Source organism: Pithys albifrons, chromosome 3, assembly GCF_047495875.1.
Source record: "Pithys albifrons albifrons isolate INPA30051 chromosome 3, PitAlb_v1, whole genome shotgun sequence".
NCBI classification, from domain to species: Eukaryota; Metazoa; Chordata; class Aves; order Passeriformes; family Thamnophilidae; genus Pithys; species Pithys albifrons.
This window is the reverse complement of record NC_092460.1, coordinates 84,417,095-84,441,432: the sequence shown is the minus strand read 5'-3', so window position 1 is coordinate 84,441,432 and position 24,338 is coordinate 84,417,095. Positions and strand designations below refer to the sequence as shown.

General features: G+C 37.5%; 1 long non-coding RNA gene across 3 annotated transcripts in view; it reads left to right on the top strand.

Moving 5' to 3' along the window:
- Positions 1-23,748, top strand: part of LOC139670598 (uncharacterized) — a 61,233-nt gene extending 37,485 nt beyond the window's left edge. For 2 of the 3 annotated variants that reach the window (XR_011697516.1, XR_011697515.1), the window contains 2 exons: positions 19,209-19,286; positions 22,290-23,748. This is a non-coding gene — a long non-coding RNA (uncharacterized lncRNA). Of the gene's footprint in view, positions 1-16,117; positions 16,177-19,208; positions 19,287-22,289 lie in introns of all 3 variants that reach the window. The other variant, XR_011697514.1, reaches the window with a different exon arrangement.
- The last annotated feature ends 590 nt before the right edge of the window (positions 23,749-24,338 follow it).

The following is a 24,338-nucleotide window of genomic DNA, read 5'->3' as shown; positions in this document are numbered from 1 at the left end:
GACTCTTTCAAAAGCAGGGAGGCCCTGTAGAGAGACCTCAACAAACTAGAGGAGTGGGTAATCACCAACCATATGAAGTTCATCAAGGGAAAGTGCTGGATTTTGCACTTGGGATGGAGCAATCCTGGATATTTGTACAGATTGGGGAATGAGATGCTGGAAAACAGTGCCAAGGAAAGGGACCTGGGGGTCCTGGTTGATGGCAAGTTGAATGTGAGTCAGCAGTGCCCTGGCAGCCAGGAGGGCCAACTCTGTCCTGTGGGGCATCAGGCAAAGCATCACCAGTCAGATGAGGGAGGGGATTATCCTGCTCTGGCCTGTGCTAGTGTAGCCTCACCTTGAATACTGTCTGCAGTTTTGGCCACCACAATGTAAGAAAGTATTAAGCTATTGGAGAGTGTCCAAAGAAGGGCAAAGACGATGGTGAAAGGCCTTGAGTGGAAGCTGTATGAGGAGCATCTGAGGTCACTGGGTGTGTACAGCCTGGAGAAGAGGAGACTGAGGGGAGACCTCGTTGCAGACTACATCTTCCTTGTGAAGGGAAGAGGAGGGGCAGACACTGATCACTTCTCTGTGGTGACGACCAGTGTCAGAAACAGAGGGAATGGCCTGAAGTTGTGTCAGGGGAAGTTTAGGTTGGATATTAGAAAAAAGTTCTTCACCCAGAGGGTGGGTGGGCACTAGAATAGGCTTCCCAGAGAAGTGGTCACAGCACCAAGCCTTACAGAGTTCTAGAATTTGGACAATACTCTCAGGCACATGGCGTGACTCTTGGGGATGGTCCTGTGCAGGGCTAAGAGTTGGACTCGATGATCCTGGTGTATCCCTTCCAACTCAGCCTATTCTGTGATTCTATTCTGTGGAAGATATATTTCTTCGTCATTAGAACAAAAAGAGTAAAGATAATTCAATTCTGCTGGGTAAAATGTAATGGACTAGAAGTTTGTAAGCAATAATCTGGCCACTGTGTTACTACTAATTCCCACTAGTTTTTATACCCAGACAAACAATTTCTAGTACCATTCTGAATTACAGCAATACAGATGTTTGTCTGCTTTAATGTTTGATTAATGTTAAAATATTTCCAGGATATCTGAAAAACTTTGGCTACTTGATTCCCAAGCAAGCAACAGTGTTTGAGAAGTAGTTATGTGCAGTGTTTGGGCTTGCAAAACACATGTGGCATGTTCCACACAGTCCCCAGCAGATCCCCAATAAAATGTGTTTTTTTTCTTTTACATTAAATTATTAAATAGACCTTACTGTCTATTTCCTAGTCCCAGAAGTCTCTTAAACATGTATCTGTGCTACAGCCTTTCCCACACTCTGTGTCTTGCTCTATTTCCTTGTGCCAAACCATTCTCCAGAAGTTTCTCTTGCTTCTTTTATTTGCCCTTTTCCTGGCTTTCTTAGTTACTTTCAATTGAAGCCTCTGCCTCCAGAGGCTCTCTGTGAGGACAAAGTAAACAGGCAGCCTTTATTTTCCTGCTGTACAGCCACAGACAGGCCTTTCAAGGGAGCATTATATATAGTACATGGTGGACAAACAAAACAGATATGTAATTCACCTTAGGGGTAATTCACCCCAAAGATTGGGTGCTATCCTCAACTTTAGCCTAGTTAGTGATCTCTTTTGTGTATGTATATCTCCTTTAGATTTAATTATGTGAAATAAAATGTTCAAAGTGTGAGAAATTATGTACAAGGACTGAAAGTCTGCTTCACAAGTTTACAGAGAGTTTTTTCACTAACCATTTGATTGGTTAATGGAGTGAATTGGTAAACCAATTGAATCACATAGTAGCTAATTTAGCAATTAGTTTAATTTATTTCCTGATTGGTCTTTACTGAACCACACCCATAAATAGGATAGAGCTGCACAATGGCATAAATTCTTTCAGAAATTAGATGATTGACAAAAAAATACCAATAACATATTGTGCCAATAAACACATTTAGGAGTGGTTTTGTGGCTTAAAGTACTCAGAAAATGGCTACATAAGGATAGTCGTCAATCCTGACATCATGGATTCATTTAGTCTAACTTTGGGAAATGCTCCTTAAGCCCCTTATTCATCATTATGGTGAGAGGATAGTGATAACTTTCTGTGAAACTCAGTAAGGTAACTATTTTTTTTTCTTTTTCTCCCTCCCACCCCTCAGAATGCCATTGAAGCCGGTACAAAAGGTAATGTGTTTCAGGATAACACTGGAAAAATATGAGGAAATATGACACATAGGTTTAGTGTTAAACATTTGGAAAAATGTTCAATGTGTCACCTTCATTTTTAATAATTTTACTATTTTTTACACTGAAGTAGATTTTTTAACTTATGAGTGTAAGTTTTAAAACTTATTGGTCAATATAGTATATTTCAGTTCATTGCAATCAAAAAGCAGTACCTACATAAGGCTAATATACAGGAAAGTGTAGAAGTCATTTTATGAATATGATTTATTTATGAATATCCACCATCATGATACAATGTCTGATTTGGCAATCAAGTGATTAGGAATTAATAGAAAGCAAAAATCCAGAAGTAAAAATATTATTTTTTGCTATTTTTAATATTACAGTCAATCTTATAACATGAAAACTACAGACTCCAGTATGAGTGGTGTAAAAGCACCAAACAAAAACAATGTCCCCTAGGAGAATAGTTTACAATCCAGTCACAAGGTGGATCCAGGAGAAATATTTATATATCTCTATATGAGATTATAATTATTAGCAGTTGTATCAATAAACAGTGGCAAGAGCAGATCGTCAGCCAACCAGTTATCAGATCTTCCATGTGAGTCATAGAAAATCACAAAGGTGGAACTGAAGAAGATAAAAATGAGGGTTTTTTGGGGAAAAAATACTCTTTTCAAAGAGAACAACCAAATAAATATCTGTACTGTTGAGAAGTGTAGTAGGTTGACCCTGGCTGGCTGCTGGGTACTCACTAAAGCCATCTTCTCACTCTGCAACTGGACAGAGGAGAGAAAATGCAGCAAAGGGTTAATGAGTTGAGATAAAGACCAGGAGAGATCACTAACCAATCACCATCATGGACAAAGCAGACTCAAAGTGAGGATATTAATTGAATTCATTACTAACAGGATCACAGCAGGAGAGTGAAAAGCAAAATAATCTTAAAAACTCCTACTCTCTACCCCTCTTTCCTTCTATGTTATACTTCTTCCGCCTCAGTTGTGCAGGGAAACACCTAAAAATTAATTTTTTTTCAAGAAGATCTATTAAAAATTCTTAGGTCAAAACTCTATTTCAGCATTTTTTTCATATTGACCTTAATTTTGAAGTGTTCCTGCCTACCAGGAAAGAATGTTATTGAAATAAATTATACTATTTCATTAATAGCTATCATATATTTTCCTAAAAAAAAACCAAAAAAAAACCCCAAATAAACAAACAAAAACAAAAAAGAGAGAAAGATAAATAGAATTAATAAGTTTTCCAACTGGAAAAAGCCTCAATTATAGAGAGGTTGAATTGAAATATATATTAAAACCCCCTCCTCTTTACCTATCAGTAATTCAGAGAGATATGTTTTTAATGGACACTACTATAATTACTGCACATTATGTAAAACAAACCTATTTACTTAAGATAATGACAGCATGATAAGATTCTCTGATGCTGAAATAATGGAAGTCAATTGATATAATATGTATTTTAATTAAATTGAGGTTAAAAACTTGGGAGGTGTCTTAGAGTAACTGGCAATATTAGAGACTTAAGAGGCTGAAACAACCTTCTTACTTTTACTGAGAAAGAAATTTCCACTATCATTTAGTCTAATAACTTGAAAAGATCAAAGGCCCCTCCTTCTGTTTTCCATGCACATTATTTATCTCACTAAATGTCATTAGAGTAATCAACAGCTTTTTAGACTACCAGTTCTTATACTCAGAAAAAAAAAAAAAGAAAACCAAAAGAAGAGATAATAAGGACAAGGAGAAAAGCAAATGAGTACTTTCAAAGAACAAAGTCAGTCACTGCTGCTTAAAATATCAGAACAAATTTAGCACTAATAAGCTATTTCCAGCATGATATCGTGACTGAAGAAAGTTCAGAGATTAAAAAGAAAATAAATCAAAAAGAGTTATAGAATTTCTCCTCTCTGCTCAATTTTTGTTACCTCAGACTGTTGTCAATAGGGGCTTTAGCAAGGATGGCAGCCTGTGCTATAGAAATGAAATTTTTCTTTCTATTTTGAGTGCTTTTGTGAAAAGTCATTTTCTAGAGAGAGAATATGATATAATAATAAAAAGTAATTTGCCAAACTACATTTATATTTGAAACTAATTATCATGTTAAGATGACTGCATCTAATGACAAATGTAGTCTTACCTCCAATGTAATTGACACATCCCGCTCCTACAAGTAGGGGGAAAATATGAGCTATTTATTCAGAAAAATAGGTCTATATTTAAAGTTGTCATATTTAACAAAAATGTTGACTTACATGCATTATGGAGGGCTTTTATCTTCCTCTGAAAGACCTTATCATGGCAGTGGCCGGAAACAGACATGCAGGAGAGTCAAAAATATTGTATCAAAATTTGGATGTCTGTTCTACTGCCATCACACAGAGAAAGGCACTGTCCTGGTAATACAATATTCAAACACCCTCAGATCTGCAGTTCTCATTTACAATCATAAGTTTACCATTTTAAGAGATACCTCTTTCCTCTGGGAGAGTTCTGTGAATGTTATTTTTGTGTATGATTCTGACGGGATTTAGGATGCCAACCTGCTCCTGCTCTTCTCTGTAGTTCCCTGAGTTTCCTGAAATTAGATTTTCAGTGAAGAAACAGTAACATACTCTAAACTCTAATCAGAGCAACTATTTTGAGGAGTCAAACTGTTTTCGAAAGACAGAAAATCCACCAAAGGCTCTTCCATTTTCACAAGAATTTGATATAGTAGAAGTGTAATGTGCTTTAAAATTTGTATCTGTAATACAACCTAATACATACAAAATCATCCTAGAGATTACATCCTTAGTAACTATTATTTTAAAAAACAATTCTTATAATATTTATTTTATTATTATTATTTAATCTAACTAAAATTTGCAAACAAAAGAAAATTTAAAAAAAGTTTTCAGCTTCTGTGAAATGTTACTTAATTAGAAACACTATAGATAAAGCAAACAAAATTAATTTCTTTGGAGATTTTATGACTAGTTACATATGTATTTCAATGGGTCCTGGAGAAATTAATGACCTGCATGCAATCCAAAACCCAGTTATAAACTCATGGAATTGGGACACCTGAATTCTTCTCTCTATGCTTAATAAGGAAATGTTTCTACATATTAAAAATATTTCTAAAAGTTTCCTCTTCTTTTGACTAAAAGGCACATAAATTGTTTTTTCCTTGATTGTGGTATTTAACAAAATCAAATCTACTTTATTCCCATCTTGCAGAAGTGATACATAGATAAAATCAACAAATTTTTAATCTTATAAATTTTATAAGACTGAAAAGCAAAAGAAACACTTTTTTCCTTCTCCACATTTATGTGTTTTTTGTTGTTGTTGTTGTTTGTTTTTTCAGTAGATGAACAAACTAGAAGTGTAAGAACATCCATACACTGCAGTTTTATGCATATTATCCTTCATTCCTTCTATGTGTTAGTTGTAATCCAGGCATTAATCAAAATGATAGAAAACAGTGCAAATGAGATGGCATAATAATGTAGGCTCAAATTAACACATTCACTTTAATATTCACTCACACAGAAAACCTTTCCAACTGTCAGATTATCCATTAGGTTGTTTAATGAGTTCTAGGGTACCTCTAAGCTGCATATATTCCTAGACTAAAGTACCATAAGCATATTAAAAGACAATATACTTGCTGATTCAAGTCTGTAGTTCCTTGGCCAACCACAATTGGCCAGCAGACCTCTACAGTGACCACATTTTCATTTGGGACCCTAGGTCACTCTCAGGTTAATCCCTATTACCATGGCATGGGGCTGGTATGGGGAGTAATTGACGGCTTTGGTGACTTCCAAGGGGACAGGTAGCAGTTCCCTTGTGACTGAGCAGATACTCCCTTACTTCATAGCAAAGCACTCATGATCATACTGTATGCCCACAAAACTGTAAAGTGGCCCTGTGAAAGCCAGGGCAGGAATTCAAGAATCCAGAAAGGAGATGCAAAAAGGCAGAGATGCCAACTTGGACAGGAGGGAGGGAAATCTTGGAGTGCACAGCTGATGAAGTCTGGCCAGCTCTCTCTCCAACAGGATGACTGAGCCAGGAATCTCAGCTGTTTGGAAGAGATAGTATAGCCTTCAGGCTCTGCAGACTATGGTACTGGGACACAGGCTGAAGGATTAGGAATACTGGATTGTTTGAAAAGACTGATTTTTTTAAAAATCAATGCATAAGAGATATTTTTTACTCAAGAACTCATGAACTATGATTTTTGATCCTCTTTACCCAAATTAGAGGAATTTGCATATCTTTTCTATAAATTTTTCATTAAAATATCTGTCTAGAAATCTATTTGAATCTTTCTAAGAATCAAATTCTAACATGCTTCTTTTTGCTCAGGGATGGATGTTAGTTTAGGCTATGATCCTTTTACAAAATTTGTTGAACATTTCCTTGTTTTGGGAGACAGAGATTATGTGGTGTTTAATTATCTAATTTAAGCATAAAACACACCAACTTTGAAAGAGGACAGTCATAAAACCACAATGCAGTACAAGAAAGAGTAAAATTTCAAAAGGTAAAAATTAAGATGTACACATGTACACAGCAAAATGAGTTATGTAACAATTTTTATATTGCACCAAGCAAGCACAAATCTATTATCCAAGGCAATAGAAAGCTGATTGATGATGATATGATGACAAATGAATTCTCATTTTGAATTCTGCCTGCTAAGTAATTAGTAATGTCATCAATATCATTACTAGCTCTTCATTCAACTTCATCAGCAAGCTGTTCCCATTGCTCATTTTTCAGCTGTTCTGTACTTCAGTCATAGGATGGATCTACATTGGGGACTCTTTCTAGCAACAACTCAAGGGAACAAAAAGATTGGTTGTCAGGCACAAGCAATGCATTAAAATTCTGAATTACATTTTAATAGCAACCACATCATGTTGCTTTGAAGTGGTCACTAACTTAAGAAATAACGGAATTAGTGTCTAGCACATCTTTTTTTTATTCCTGAAACCTATTTAGAAAATTACATGATATAAAATTAAACTAAATTAATGCAAATACTTAGTGATTATAACTAAGTAAGTGACTGTGGGACAAAAGGTTATTAAAAATGTCTTCTCACCTCATTTTCTGATGCTTCTGTGACAGAAAGCAGCACTGCCAAGGAAAGTGAAAGTATTGTTAATGTATATTTTCCCCAAGCTTCCAACACAGTTTTTCAGTTAAAATCCTACAAAACCTATCTTTACTAATGAATCCTGAATGAAATATTTAAAACACTCACAACTGCATTTTTGAGGCCAAACTATAATCTGAGCATCAGTACAGAACACTAGAAAAGGCCATTGAATTGCCAGTATTTCTGTTTCTCATTTCCTCTACAACTAGCTCTGTATTTTAACAGAATCTGACTAAGTTATAGATATTCTTCAGGTTTGCTGTTTTATTGTTTTAGGATTTTTAAAGTAACTTATCCCTTGCATTTTTTCATGGTATTAGGACTTTTCAGAGTTTACTTTATGCAAGAAGACTTGTTTATGTTTCCATTAATTTTCTGCTGTATTTTTGGAGTTCTGAAACAAAACTTGCCAGATATGCTTAATTTTTAAGAAGGTATTTTAGTACACATAGGAGTTTTTGCTCAGCTGCATTTAAGTATCTTAGTTTAAATAAGTACATTTCTACACAGGTCATTTAAAGATTTTGCTGTTCAGAAAAAAAAAATAGCAAATGACTGAGCAAGGATGAAGTAACTAGGTTTCCCCTTAATGCTGGAGTTCATTTGAAAAAAAAAGCCAGGTGACTTTAAACAATTGTAATTTTATTCCACAATATGCAAACCAGAAAAGATGTTTCAGTCCAGGTAGTCTTCAACATTGGAATCCTTTCTCTGATCTTTTACTTGTGCTCCAGCTTTTAATCCCATTCTATATTGCTGAACAGAAAATAATGAAGAAAAAATGTTCAATTTTGTCCACAGATAGTCTACCAATAATTCCCTATTAATATTAATCCCCTATGTCCAAGTTACTTTTAGACTCTCTAGTTCACCTGATCTTTCAACAAGACAGGAAAATATTCCTATTTTTATAATATATCACTGATCTACTTGAGACCAAGGCAAAATCCCCTAAAATGGTCTTCCTGACAAATCTGAGTAAAACAATGGCAAAATAAAGTAGGGGTTCATGATAGATGATCAGTAAACCATAAATCCATCTGAAGTTCTGTAGTAAAACCTGTCATGGTAACTTTATCACCAGAGAAGAACAGGAATATGGTGACATTGAGTCACTTACCTAAACAGACCCTTCTGTGCTGTGCCCTCATCCCTGCCACTCTGCCCTGGCCTCCAGCGGGCTCTGTGGAAGGTCTGAACGCCCACTCAGTGCTGGTTCCTCCCTCCTAGACCTCCTGGACGGTCCCAGGAACCCTCAGGAAAACAGATGCAGGTATTAGACTACTCAATTGAGCCCCTGATGTTTGTACACATAAGCAAATGTTGAGATTATCTGGAAAAAAAAGGGAAAAAAAAAGAGACAAATAGAAAAATAAATCCATCAGGTCTATGTCAATATGTTTATCTGCTATGACTTGGCCTAACTGCCCTTTTAATGCTCTCTTAGTCCACCAGTACCTTGAACTTTTTGCAGACTTTTAAAACCTGATATACTGAGGCAGTGAAAGAAAAAGAGGCTGAAGAAAAACCTTGCATGTTTTTTGTTTGGTTGGTTTTGTTTTTTTATTTGGGTTTTCCCTGTAACATATAGAATCATTGAAATCCACTGCATGTGTTTTTTGTCTGTTTGTTTGTGGTTTTTTTTCTCAAGCCACTTAATGGCTGTCTTCAATTGGAACAGGTTTATTCCTTCTGCAAAATATTTTTGGAACTGAAATATTTCATTAAGATTTATCATTTGGTTTCACTGATTTATTCATTGTCTGTTGGCAAGAATACAGGGTGTTCTGATATATAGGATTTTGGTTTGTTTTTAATAGGATCAATTTTCCCTTCTTTTGGACACTTTAATTTGATAATGTAATTTGAAAGGCAAATAAAACAACTGTCTTAATTTAAGTTCCAGTCAGAGGAAAGTGATGTGAGATGACTATGTTCATAGTTGATATATTGATTTTGTTTAATTATCATAAGCAAAAAAATGGTATATTGGCAGACAACTGTATATGATTTTGTGTTTAGTTTGTCACAAGGAACTTTGTCTATCACTGTATATGATTTTGTGTTTAGTTTGTCACAAGGAACTTTGTCTATCAATTTACAAGTTCAGTAACCTCAGAAATGAACTAAGTAACCGTAAGTTTTAATGCACAATAGTAGCATTTCTTAAAGCCTCATATAACTTATAACTCACCAGCTTGCTAAAGAAATGGTATCTACAGGAAACATTAATGAACCCTAAATTCAAATTAAATTTCAGTCTATTTTACTGTACTTAATGAATAACATGAGAAACTGACCTAAACCAATGTTTCAAGACTCATTAGAAATAATTTTCAGATTAATATTAGCCTTCAATGTTGCCTTTAAAACATTTTGAGTAGTACACTAAAATCCAGGTGTCATGGTAACATCTTCTTGCAAAATGATAGTAATTTTTTTCATTAATTCAGATAGTTGTATTCCTGTGACTATAGTTGTCACGTGAAAGGGAGGAGGGAGACAGAAATACAAAGATTTCTAGTCTTAACTGCATTAATTAAAAGTTATTAGCTGTAAGCACTCAAAGACAATCAGATCCTTATGTACCCCAACACTGTCTGCCAACTACCAGACAGCCCACAGGTTGGAAGGGGTTCTGATTTCTGACATGAAGCCACACTTCAGCCAGGGAGAAATAGCTATAAGCGTCCTCAGAGTAATCAAAACTTTATAAACCCAGCACTGCCTGCCGAACTGCTGGACAGAACACAGGCTGGAAAGATTTCTGACTCCCCTATGAGAACCACACTTAATAGCAACAAGAGAAAGAACCTTTCTCACAACAGCTCCTGAAAAAAACATTTATTAATACAAATATGTGACAATAACTAATATGAGTTTCTTAGTCGGTGATAACATTTAGCTGCAGGATTATCAGCGGATTAAAAATATCCCACTGATACGGTGGAGAGGTTTCCGCTTCCAGGAGCCAGGCTAGGAAAGCGGCAAGCAGGGCTCCCTAGGATCAGGCCCCTTAGAAGCGAGGGACGGCTCCTCCCGCCCCCGGCCCGGCGACCGTCCCAAACGGAACAAACTCGCACTTGCCAGGAGTCCACGAGAAAAAGCCAAGTTTATTGTCGCGCGCTGGCTTTTGAGGAGAGCATGGGAATTCCCCGGATGCAGGCGGGGAAGAGGGGCGGAGACGGGGCGGAGTAACACAGTTCATTGGGTACATGCAAACGAAGGGAAGGAGGGAGGGGAGGAGCGGTAAAAGGACCAATGGTAGAATGAGATGGGCGGGGAAAGTCTACGGTAGGGCTTCAGGCACTTCGAGGCAGTCACAGCCCCCACCCGGGCTCCAGCGGTGCCCCGTGGGCGGCCCCGCCGGCAACCGCCCCCATGGCCGGATCGGGCCAGGACAGGGGGCTGCGACCCGGAGGGTTTTGTGGGAAGAGGGAACCCGGACAAGGAACTACCAAGGGAAAAACAACCAGGGTAGACACATTGGGGTGTATAACATTCAAGCTGGGGAAACATCAATATAGGGTGTGAACATTAGAGTCCTTATAAATCTCTGGCAGAGCTTCCATATTCGGGGAGCCGGGTTCCTGGACTTCGGTGTCCTCGTCTATCCATCTCTTGTAGTATTTTTGCCAGTGTATAAACCCTGGGTCTCCTCCAACATCTCCTCCTTTTTTATCTTTTAATGCCGGGTAGGCACGAGGAGCTTGAAAAGCTTTAAAACTTTGAAAAGACTTAAACATACAAGAAAAAATACAGCAACGATTAAGCAATGTCCTTAACTGGAATAAACTGGGGCAGAAACTGGGTCTACAAATCATTGTAGGCTTGAAAAAGTAAACAGTTTTAAATAAAATTACATGAGGCATTAACTTATACATTAAAAAAATTAACGATATGTAAAGAAACACTGCAGATTCCGACTTAAATTCCCGATAAAAGGCAATACATGTAAATGAAACTCGAATGATAGCTGTCACCCTTCAGATATGTTCTTCTCTTCACAACCTTTTAACACTTCTTATCTTTAACATTTTCATCAAACCTGTATCCCTTCTTTTTCTTTTTTTCTCCTTTCTTTTTTCTACCTCTCAGATTCCTTCTCCTGCTCCTCTCTCCAACCTATACTTGCACTGGCCATCCTTATCTTACCCTACACAAATAACCGTTCTTCTACCCTTTCACAGACCGTCTTCTGACCTGCTAACACTTTATTTCATTAAATCTTTACTCCAACCAAAAGGCTGTCAATAAAAAGAAGTCAAATGCATGTAAAGTAAATGCCAGTACAATTAAAATGAGATATAAATACTTGATTTAGGCAACGGTAAATTATGTTCAAGAAGTGTTGATAATAAAGAAAATGTAGAATGACTAATTGAATTTAGATGGGTAAAGTTCAGTGAAATGCATGTGGCCATCAGAGAGCACCTCTAGGAAAACCATAACATTCACACAGGGATGATAAATATAATAAGTATAGGGATACATCTATACTTCACCCTAACTATCTCATTTACACTGGTGGCCACCACATTCAAGCAATCACACTCACAGACTTAAATGCATTCCTAGTACACCCATTTATGGCCCATGTAAATGATTATGTTGTTCAGAGATCTGCAAAACATAATTAGAACACAGTTACAATATGAACATATAAAGAAAAAAATTCTCAACAGAAGACTTGTGCATTCCAAACAGGATTTAAGCAAGATCATTGTCCTTCTCCTTTGTATGATGGCTTTTTTGGTGTTGTGATGGAGACAATCTACGTTGGTAACAACATCTCTGGTAATCCCAGTACTTCTGGTCCATGGGCGCAGCCATCTTGGGCCGGATGTTGACAAAGGGAGGGGGCGGGGCCACCGTGGGAAAGAGGAAGTTGGGTGTGGCGTAAGGGCTCACAGGGACCGCCTACCACAGAGATCGGCCCCTCCCCTTTTGACACCACGCCCAGGGGGTGGGCATCGGCTGCCTCCTCCCCTTTCCCCCAACCTCCATTTTGTGGTGGCCCTTCACCACGCTCTCCATCGCCATCTTGTGGGCACCCAACACGTGCACGTGGAGAGGCCCCAGCGGCGGCCGGCACTGTGCTAGCAATAATTCCAGGGTTCGCCGGTGGATCGGTGGAGGGGGGCCCCTGAAACTGCGACGCAGGTACCGCGCTTCAACCGCAACTCCCTGCGCTACTCTGTCCTGGGGCCCCTTGGATCCCTGCGGCCTGGTCTGCTTCTAGGATTGAGTTCATCAGTGTCCATGCTACTAATGCATGCGAGGCGTGTTTGCTGTTTCTGTTAGCCACCGCCCTTAATTTTCGTCCAAAACAGTTCCACTCTGTTGTAGTAAGATGAAAAGGCAGGGAGTAGTTCTCTTTAGCCATGTATTTCATTAACGATCTTATTGCGGCCTTGTCCACTTTACAGTTCGCCTGAGTTAGAAGGGACTTCAGGCGGCGGTAAGTCTCTTTTTCTCTCTTAGAGAGAAGTTTCCCCATTTTTAATAAATGAAATAAGGGTGATAGGGAGCAGGGTCTGCTCGGAGGGCTACCTACCCAGGGTAAAGGTAGGCTGAGGGTCAGTCCTTCGGTCCCACGTCGAAACAACAAGGGATTGGCAGCCGATAGCTGAAGAAATGCCGAGGTGCTCTGCCCGATCGCTTCCTCCGAGGTCCGCTGATGACCGAGGGACTCACCCGTCCCGCGGCTTATGCTGCTTCGGCGTAGTGGGTACCACCACCACGCTGGGCATCAATTATCAGCGGATTAAAAATAGCCCACCGATACGGTGGAGAGGTTTCCGCTTCCAGGAGCCAGGCTAGGAAAGCGACAAGCAGGGCTCCCTAGGATCTGGCCCCTTAGAAGCGAGGGACGGCTCCTCCCGCCCCCGGCCCGGCGACCGTCCCGAACGGAACAAGCCCGCACTTGCCAGGAGTCCACGAGGAAAAGCCAAGTTTATTGCCGCGCGCTGGCTTTTGAGGAGAGCATGGGAATTCCCCGGATGTAGGCGGGGAAGAGGGGCGGAGACGGGCGGGGTAACACAATTCATTGGGTGCATGCAAACGAAGGGAAGGAGGGAGGGGAGGAGCGGTAAAAGGACCAATGGTAGAATGAGATGGGCGGGGAAAGTCTACGGTAGGGCTTCAGGCACTTCGAGGCAGTCACAGCCCCCACCTGGGCTCCAGCGGTGCCCCGTGGGCGGCCCCGCCGGCAACCGCCCCCATGGCCGGATCGGGCCAGGACAGGGGGCTGCGACCCGGAGGGTTTTGTGGGAAGAGGGAACCCGGACAAGGAACTACCAAGGGAAAAACAACCAGGGTAGACACATTGGGGTGTATAACATTCAAGCTGGGGAAACATCAATATAGGGTGTGAACATTAGAGTCCTTATAAATCTGTCGCAGAGCTTCCATATTCGGGGAGCCGGGTTCCTGGACTTCGGTGTCCTCATCTATCCATCTCTTGTAGTATTTTTGCCAGTGTATAAACCCTGGGTCTCCTCTGACACAGGATTGTACAAAATACCCCCCCAAAGATATCAGCACGACACACATTTCAAGGACCCCCCAGCAGTATACCATTCCAATAGCAAACTTAACAACAGAGGATTACAAAACAGAAACACAACAGTTCAACACCACCAGTAAACACACTCAATAACCCAAAAGAAAAAGCAACAGGAAAAATATAGCCACTTCCCATTAACACCCATACACCCAGTGAGCTGTAGCAAATTACAACTAATAAGGTATAAGAAAAATAAAGTAAGAATTCCGTGGCTTACCCCTGCAATATTGATGGAATGGGGGAGACAGGGTAGCTCTCAGGTTGCCCTCCCAGAGGTGGAAAGTTTTTCTCCACAAATTGCAGTTAAACTGCACTTCTTTTATATTTCTTTTCCTTCAGGTTTGTGTGTGACCAATAGTCAATCATTTGGGGTGGGTGATGCAGATGTCCTGAAGTGAGGTGGCCCCTTGAAGATATTGCAAAAGAAGGCCATGCTATGTCTTAACACTCCATCTTTTGTTAATCTTATCAGTTTGAAAGCCCTTTGTCCTCTGCTTGGAGCATCCCTCCAGGGGGGCTGAGGCATCTCCCTCAACCCATCAGGCCTTATCAGCTCATCACCCCACAATAGTCTTTCCTTGATATCAAGTTTCTTTTCTTTATTGCAAGTTTTTCTATTCAGTGATTGATATTTGGAGTCTTGCTTTTTTTCCTTTTCTTTTGTGGTTTTTGTTTATTTTATTTTTTGTTTCATTTTTTTTGTTTGGTTTGGTCTTTTGATTTTTTTTGGGGGGGGGGGGGGGGGGGGATGTTGTGGTTTTTTCTTTGTTGTTGTGGTGTTTTTGCCTCTACTATCTTTTTCAAAGTTTTTGGAATATGAAGAATATACCTTATACAGGATGATTAAATCCACATTTTATTGCATAACAGTTCTCAATTGACTTATTTCTTCGGAGAACACTTTCAGCTTCTTCTTCAATCTATGCATACATACATTTGTAACAGAAATTATCATTTTATGTTCTAGTATAGAAAGTCTTCAGAACCAATCATATTTTAGCCTCAATTTTTCATTTTCTATTATTCAATCCATTTTTCAAGCTGCTGTTAGGTTTTAGAAATATGTAAGAGTATCGGGAAGAAATTTTTTCAGTTTTTTTTTTGATTTTGCATGAGGTTTTTTAGCCTAGAACTTATTTTTGAGTTCATTTTCTGCTGCACAAGTCCATATGTCATCAAGTTTCTTGTATCAAATATTTTCTGATAACTCTGAATTTTCCAGATCCAGAGGAATTAATGTGACCAGACAGGATGAAAGTAGTATTATGTTCTTCAGACCAGGGACAACATTAGGAAAAAACAATAAATCTTTTTCTTCTCTTAAATGCAGAGCATGAAAATATAAAAATATTTGAACATGATTTGCTTTTGTTAATTATTTTCCTCACATACAGAATTTGTTTTTACATTTAAAATATTCTTTTATTCTTCCACTTATATAGCTGGTATAATCACATGTGATTATGACATCAGGTATTATATCTTTGTAATACTACTTGTTATTAACTATTTATCGTGGAATCTAAAGATGTAACAAGATCAAAGATCACCTTATCCTAGCTTTTTAATGTCATATGATAGGAAACAGTTGTAATTTTAAAAAATTGCATTCTAAACAGATGAGATACTACATGGCTTAAGTAAGAGAAAAGCTGCAAAGTGAGTGGTACGGTGGGAATTAATCCTTGATCTGTGTACTTGACTGTATTTCAACTGTGATTGCCATCACCATGACAAAGCAATGGCAAATGTATAAAATATATTAGGACTAAAAAAGGTGTGTATCCAAAAATGCATCTGCAAACCTTAACATATTTGTGCAAATCTTTTTGAAATTTGAGATGAAAAATTGAGTATGTCACCTCTGTTACAGATTATAAATCTTATGAGAAGGAAACGACTTCTAAATATGAGATCTAGAAAACTATCCTCCAAATCACTCTATGAGCTCATGATAAAATAACATGGCTGTTAAGTTCTTACAGTAGTTATTTTTAAACCCAGAGTTTAAGTACAGAAACAGTAATTCTAATAATTTGAAAAGATTAAATCCTTCCTTTCTAGAAACTCATAGCAATTTTAGACAAGCCTCTAGCTTTCATGAAAGCAGCAGCTGGCTTGGCTGCTGCTATGTTAACTTGCATACCAGGAGTTAACTGAGACGTTTTTCACAGGTGACATCTGAAAGGTATGACAGGATAGAAACAGTCACATCAGAAAGTAAATTCTACATGTAAGTATGAAAACTAATGAGTAAAAGTAAGACACATTAAACTATTTTCAAACTTTCTTGTTATACATTAAAGAGAATAAGGGAGATTGACACTAAAGGCCCCATGGTTGTTACCAGTCCTGCTGCAAGTCCCCAGCTGACAAACTCAGTGGTTTGGAACGTGGGAAAGAGAGTCAGTCTGACAGACTCAGCTTGTTCACACATTTTCGTTTAGACTGGTTGACAAGCAACAAAGCAAATTTTATGGCAAATAAGCTTAAGTCAGATACAATCTCTTTCTTGCTTTAAGCATTATTGGAATCCTGTAATTCCAGTCTTGCTTAAAGTGTCTGCTTAAGCTGAGTTTAACTATTATTTCAAAGGTCAAGAGAGAAAACTTTATCATGTTTTTCCTCTTGTCAGGACTACAAATTCTAGCTTAATAAAAATTCACTTCCATAGTTTGAAAGGGATTATTTTTAAACACATCCAAAGGGAAATCATATCATTCTGGAAATGTCCAGTCTGAAACGGTCTCAATAAACTGAAAGACCAAATTTTTCCCTACTATCTTGAGTCAGGAAGTGCTTGCAAAATGTAAGGAAATTTGCAGAAGGACAAGTTGAAAATAAAAGGCACTAAAATTTCATAAATTTTCCTTGTAATAGAATGCTTTGTTTTATGAAGTCCTTAATTTACAAACAATATGAAAAAGAGAGATGTGGCCATTATTTTTATTAAGATCAACACCTGCTTTATTAAAAAGTTATCCTAGAATTTTACACAGGCAACAGCTTTTAAACTGTGAACTCTCTCTTTGATTGAACTCACTTTCTTTGTTGTGTGTAAGTCACCAGTCTCAAGAGATAAAAAGATAAGTATTTTTTTCTGCATAAGAATCTTTCTCATTTTTTTCTGGACTACAGTAAAAATCAGTCTTAGGTTTACGTTATCTTGATCTCATTCCTTTGCAAACTAATTGTGGTCAAACTCCAGTTATGTTTGAAGACAAACTGTTAGCCAGTTTCTGAGAGCTCTCCATCATTTAGCCTGAATCACTTAAGTTTCTCAAACAAGAGTGCCTCTGGGAGGAAATCTACAATATAGCTGTGCCGGTTTAAAGATAAACCAGCAGGAGAAATGGACCCACCACAAGAGAGATTATAAGTCAGAGTTACAGTTTAATGAAAGATATTACAATAAATACACTGACAAAAAGAGAAATTGTTTTCAGCTCACAAAATCTAGCAGTATAACCCAGTGTCCTGGGGCACAAACCCAAAGGGGTTTATTAGCCTTTGTGCTGAGACCCACGTAGTTCCCCCCAAGTTTAAAGCAAAAAGAAGTAAGAAACCTGTTGGTGCAGGTGATGACTGTAGTCTGGTTGAGACTAGCAGGCGTAGTCTAGCCAAGAGAGGTGGTCTTCTCCTGTTGCAGTCCTTCTGCTTCTTTGTATCCAACCAATGGTTCCGGAGGTCTTACCCACCACTTATGTACCCTCAGGGAGCACCCAGTCCCTCTCCCAGGGCAGGGACTCACACAATGGGTGATTAACTCTGGGAGCCAGGGGGTATTGTTGAACTGTTGATGGCCCATTAGCAGCCACACCCCCTCAGGCTGGGAGTGAAGGTGTTAATGACTCCCTGGGCAGCTGCTGCTAATGGTCCATTGTCCTTGGGGAATGAATAGAGGGGGTAGAATACACAACTTTGATCACCCCTACACAGTGATAGCTGGTCCCACCTGCTGAACTAGGACAATAGCATTCAGAAATATATTCCCAACACACTTTCTATGATGCTATGAGTCTTTCATTACAGCCATGGATAGCATATTTGATGAGTTTTTACAGGGGGAGGAAAATTAATGCAAATAGTACTTTTCCCCCACCTGTCTAGGAAGGACTGACAATAACCTGCCAACATATATGGTTATACTACATTCATTGTCTGAATAGAACATAACAAGTAGTCAAAACAAAAATGAATAAGTACAACGCAATGAAATATGGAGTTCCGGAATCTGAGGTGGTAAAACTAAGGTGCTAAAGGTCCTAGAGTGTAGTGTGAGGAAAAGAAGTAATGAAGCTTGGTGCTGGTAAGTGTCAAAACAAATACTGGGGATACAAGTTGATGTGAGACAAGGGATGCAGATGTGGCTCTGCAATGATGAAGATAGATAATGTGAGATATGGAAGTAGTTGGAAAAAGGAAATTCTGAAAAGTTCAGGGAATGTGTAAGTTTGGACTGTGTGACAAGCAGGAACATACAGGCAAAGCTGAGATAAGGTGTGAGAATGACAAGGAATTTACATATATTTATATAATAGAGAAAGATAAGGATCTTGCATGTTTGTTCATGAAAGGCACGGTTGATTATATGTACATTCTTAAAGTACATGGAATTAATTAGGGGTGGGACTTGATTTCATGTTAAAGACTTTGAGTAGTTAACAGCTGTTAACAGTTCAAAGCAGATCAAAAGCCATTTCCTTCAAGTCTTCTGGAAATATTATTAATCCTTATAGTTTGAAAAAAAATGAATTCTTAGTTTTGTGATGCTCATTATATAATTTTAATACTATAAGCAAATGTGTAGTGGAAATTAATTAGAAATTTAAATTTTTGGTTTGATTTTCTAGACACCTGAATCTTATCGATAGATGGCATGAGTTAGCTATTTCCTTCCCTGTTTTTGAAGGTTCCCTAAATTACAATATCTATATTTGACTGTGAGTCTCTCAGATCATTGAATCTAATCTTAGGTAGCACATCAATGCTTTAAACCAATGGCAATGGTATAGGAGTTAATTGTTTATAGCTAGTCATATTAATCATTTGATATCCTAAAATCAAAGTCAGGTTAGAAGAAACAAAGTAGTCACAACCTTAATTTTGACCTATCTCATACTTGTCTCCTAAATGGCTAATATATCACAAACAGAATGCATGCAGGTGCTTCAGTCTCAAATTTTGTTGATGCCAATAAAGTTATAATTACCTTTGAGTGATGCTATGAAGAAGATTTATCCTGTGTGTTTTCCTTTTCTGAAGGAGACAGAGAAGATGTCTTTGTGAAGGTCAGGAGTCTGTCACTTGATATACCTGGATATTCCATTATAGTTAAGACTTGTAAGTAAATTTCCTATTTCCTTACTTGCCAAGGATTATGTTGTGGGAAATGTCACACATTATCAGTTTTGTTTCAATTTGCAGAAAATATTAATTCATGGATAATAGTCAATAATGCCTCATACTGATAGGTACTGTACAAGCACATAATAAGTGGCAATATAGAATTTATAAATGAACCAGGTGCTTATTTATAGGACTCTTTTGATGGCTACTGTTCAGAAAATATTAGTACCTAAGGAAGAGGTCAATAATTGCATGTATGTAAGCAGAATTTTCACAAGTGCTACAAACAGGACTCCCAAAAGCACTACAGACTCTTAAATTCATTTGTGCAGACAAGGAAACAAAACCCCCAGTATTCTTTTCTTAGCTATTGTAGTGTCTTTCAAGTTTTAAACACCCATTGAAATGCCCATTATATTTGCTAACAATGTAGAGATACTAGAACTGTGTAGTTTTGTGATGCTCACTTTGCATTCCAATTCTTACTCTTTAAAATGTATATGCATCTACTGGGAAGGATCATAACAACTCTACATTATTTTGACAATAATGTTTGCATTATTTAGAGTATCAATAACATTTGTTCTTTTTAATCCCCTAAGTGCTTCTGAACAATTCACTGCTGAGTTACCAAACTCAGCAGTTTAAAACCTCATATGTATAGGGCTTTGAATTATTTAGAATTCACCTATTCACCTAACCATTTTCAATGGTCAGGAGAATGAAACTATTCATTCAGCAAAGAATTTGTGACTCACTGTACTGTCATATAACAAAACATATATGGCAGAAGTCCATCATTCATTGAGAAATTTGTTTCAGATTTTCATTAAACTTGGGGGGGGGGGGGGGATTGGGGTGTGGTGCATGTTAAATCTATTTCTGCATTCTCCTTTTCCCCCCACTTTTTTTAGTTTCTTTTTCCTGCATGTATACATTAAGGAACAGAAGAATAAAAGGGAAGCAACTGATACTTTCATATATGACAAACAGCACGATATTTTGATCATCAAGTAGGTTAAAATATTTCAGACTTATCAAAGGAAAACTTTGGAGTGATTTCCTTTTATCATAAAGGAAATGTGTATTTTGTGTATACAATTAGAGAGAGAAGGTGAATTCAGGAGATGTTTTCTGATGAATCATAGGACGAGGAATACAGTCAGACTTTTGAGTATTATGTATATAGCTTATTTTGATGAGCAGAAGGAAATTTCCTCTGTTTATTCTGCTTCTCTATGAATGCCATTGAGCAGAAATACCTGATCAGCATAATCCAAGGAATGGGACCAATGTATATGTAGCTATTGTAGCAACTACATACTAATCTACATTTTCAATATTCTGTGGAAAGCTGAATTCCTTGCTTATATCTCAGCCAATGCATTAGTGGCATTCTGTGGTGTTTCAACAACAAAAACTTGAAACTCCATTTGAAGCCCTGCAGTGTACCTCCATGAGTGGTTTTCTTTAAGAGATTGCATGAAAATACAATATATTTCAGTGGCCACTAAAATTTGCCATCAACACATTGAACTGGTGAACCAGTGTAACAACATTAAATTATAGATGTCTTTTGGTGGACTTCGTTGGAGATCTGCTGAATTAACCTCCTCCCATTTTTCCCTCTAGCTGAAACACTGCAGCAAGGTATCTCTCCTTTTGATCCCATGTTGCAGGCATAATGGTTTGACAGGTCACAGCTAAGGCATGCAGTTGTGATTGTCATGTGGGATCACAAAGTATGACAAATGATACGGTTCTGTGCTGTAAAAACATATGGTTCAGAAGTGTTACTGTACAAAGGTGCAAACCAAATGCCATGTGTCTGAGTCTCATGCTCATGTTGTGAGACGTGATGGCTCTGTTCATAACACACCAGAAGGTTTTTAATATCCTGGATTCTTTTCAGCCATACAGCAGTGAAATACAAGATTATTGGCAAAGAAAATAGAGTCAAAGTGAGAGCATAGTGTCAAGTATCATATACTACATACAGACATACACTTTATTAGCTATGAGAAAAACTTGATGGTGAAGCATAGTAAACATAGTTTAAAGCTATCATAGAACTATAATATCAGGACTAAAAAGTGATTCCAAAGTTTCAAACATATATAAATAAAAAGTTATTAAGAAAGTCTGAATCCTAAAGGTGTGGTATTCTTCTCTCAGATACCTTTTATGCTATCATTTATCTAACTTCTGAAATTATTGCAACTTGTAATACGACCTTTCATTCAACCATATAACATTAACAAAATGCCACAAATTAACTTTACCCAATATACTTATGAGATAAAATTAGTTTCTAGACTGAAATGTCTTATTTCATAAGCCAGCTTTTATTCTTTACAGAGTTTTCAAAATGCAATAAAATATCTAAAATTAAGGATATATTATGAAAACACTGACATTTTGTTTTCTTTCTATGATGCTTCACCTTGTTGTTACTTAATGTTATTTCCTTTCCTCTTAGTATATGTATGCTCTAAATTGGCTCTAATCAAGACACTTCTGCCTGTGTTAAAACTGTTTCTTTCAGAAAATATAAAAGAGCATAATTTTTAATGTTTTCTTTTAAAAATAATGGTGGTGGGAACAGCCATTCATATGGCATATGCTTTATAAAAGTCAGATGAGAATAGCAAAGAAAAGAATCAATGAATTAAGGATGCTGAAATCTCTTAAGATCATCTAAGAATAACTTTTAAACTAATTCCGAGATGACTAATGGTGTATTGAAATAATTCCCTTAGTTGGATAGAAGTGAAACTGTAGCAACAGCAACACCACCACCACCAACAAAGGACATAATGTCCTTTTTTATGTTCCTGTGGATATATTCCCAGAATCATGGCTGTAGAAGGAAAGACAAATAATCATTAGTGTACTTAATGGATCTATCTGTTGGCAAAACAGAGTTGAAGATATTCTGATGTTCAATTTCCAACTGTGAAAACTCTAATTTAGATTCTGCTCCTCTCACTTCTCCAGAATTCTTCACAGCATCTGAGTCAATGCAAGCGCAACTTCTGCAAGGAAAATCTTCTGTTAGATGTGGATCAATTAAACACCAAGGACTACAAAAAGTTACAACATAGTTTAAAATGAAGGACAGAGCAGAACAATGAGTACAGCTTTTTCAGCAATTAGTCTTTGCTGAGAGAAACCCCATGAGTCACAATGATAGAACAAAGGACAGGGCAGTGGATTGCAGTTAAGGGGGAAAAAATGATCACTAAACGCTCTGTGTTTTAAAATTTATCTTACTATGTTCATAGTGATGCCAGTAACAAAAAGGGATTTCTGCTGAAACTGATGAAGCAAACTAAAGAAGAAACCTTCAGCAACTCAGCACATTGCAAAGGTTTTTCATAGTAATTCCCAGAGGAAGATGTCATCAGACATAAATATTATTAAAATGTAATGGAGACACACTCAGGAGAGAGTAAAACATCATTCCTTATGGGCTATAACCTAGCCTTTGGTTGCTTCTAACATATGGATAAGTGAGATAGGAATATTTAGAGAAAGTTGCACTTAGATTTGTTTCCACAGGGATTGAAATGTTGGGTAAGGGTCCCTATAGCTTCTGGATAGGAGTTTGTGCTTGTCCAGGCAGAGTCCAGCCTAAAGAAATATGGCTATTTTTGGACTAAATATAATTTAAAAGTTGAAATGAATGGAACTTGAAAGGCACCCTTACGTGCCCAAGAATGGATTTAAGAGCCTAAAGGTATCCTTCTATTTCAGAAATGTTATAAATTTTTTTGTTAAAAAACATTAACAAACTGAAGCTGGCTTTTGCTGGTTATTTGTAAGAAAAGCTGTTACAGTGGACTATTCATTATTTAGGAACACCTACAGATAACAGCCTGCATTATCAGTGCAGAATCTATATTACACAATCTGCAGGGGCAGTAGAGAAAAGCACGCACCTGAAAATCATGAATAAAAGAGTTACTGAAAACATTATCCTTTTTCAAGAAATGCCAGGATTATCTTTAATTGCTTTATACTGCTAAGGGCTAGTCTAAACTAGAGAGGGATTGCTAACACATCTATCTCAGCAAAAGCTCTAAAAGTAGATGCAGCTTTTACTGATAAAAATATTTTTCTTTGGATGTAGCATTTGCCAGGTTCCCACAGAAAATAAGCTATTTGAGAAAGAGACTTTTATTTTATTTTTTTGTTGTTCATAATTGCTGTGTCTACTTTAGGCCCTTTGGTGGTCTAAGCAGTATAATTAAAAACATCCCAAATGTCTATAGATGACAATGTGCAAGGCAAAGTTTCTGGGGTAGATTCAAGGCATAGTTGTCATAGTGACAAAGCAACTTGGAGTTTTCCTGGTTATTTTACACATCTTGGCACAATGTGAGTTGTCTATCTCAATTCATAAAAATGAAGAAGGCAAATGCCTTTCCTGGGTGACACCTCATGCCTTGAGTACAAGAGCATTTTTCCCCATTAACACTTATTTTCTTCACAGAGTAAAAAAGACTTCCATGTGAAAGGAAACATCTGGAGTATCCTAAACATTTTGTTGTTCAAGAGGAGCAGTGAAAGAGATTGTGCGTTACCTCGAGGTTATATGTGTATCAATTCAGTTCTTGATTGGAAATCAGTGTAAATACTTGATGCAAACCAAATTAAAGGCATGCATACAGATTTTTCAGTAAATTAAAAAAAATAACACTATGATAATGGAAGTGAAACTTGATTGCTCTCTACTGCCCCTTGTGCATTTCTACAAAAATTAACTTTACCTTTTTTATGAATAAAACTTGTATTTGTAATGAAAATTATTCAGAAGAATCAGATAAATATAGGTTTAGCATTTGAAAACTATTATTATTTTCTCTGATGAAGACTCTTGCAGATGTGACATATTCCAGATTCATAATTGTGTCCTGAGTAACTTCATCTCAAGAAGAAAAACATTTTTACTACTGCCCTAGGACATGCATACAGGTTTCTCTGTTCTTCTATACATCTTGGAACTACTTCAAACTTCCAGTGTTTGGTCATTTTCTATAAAGC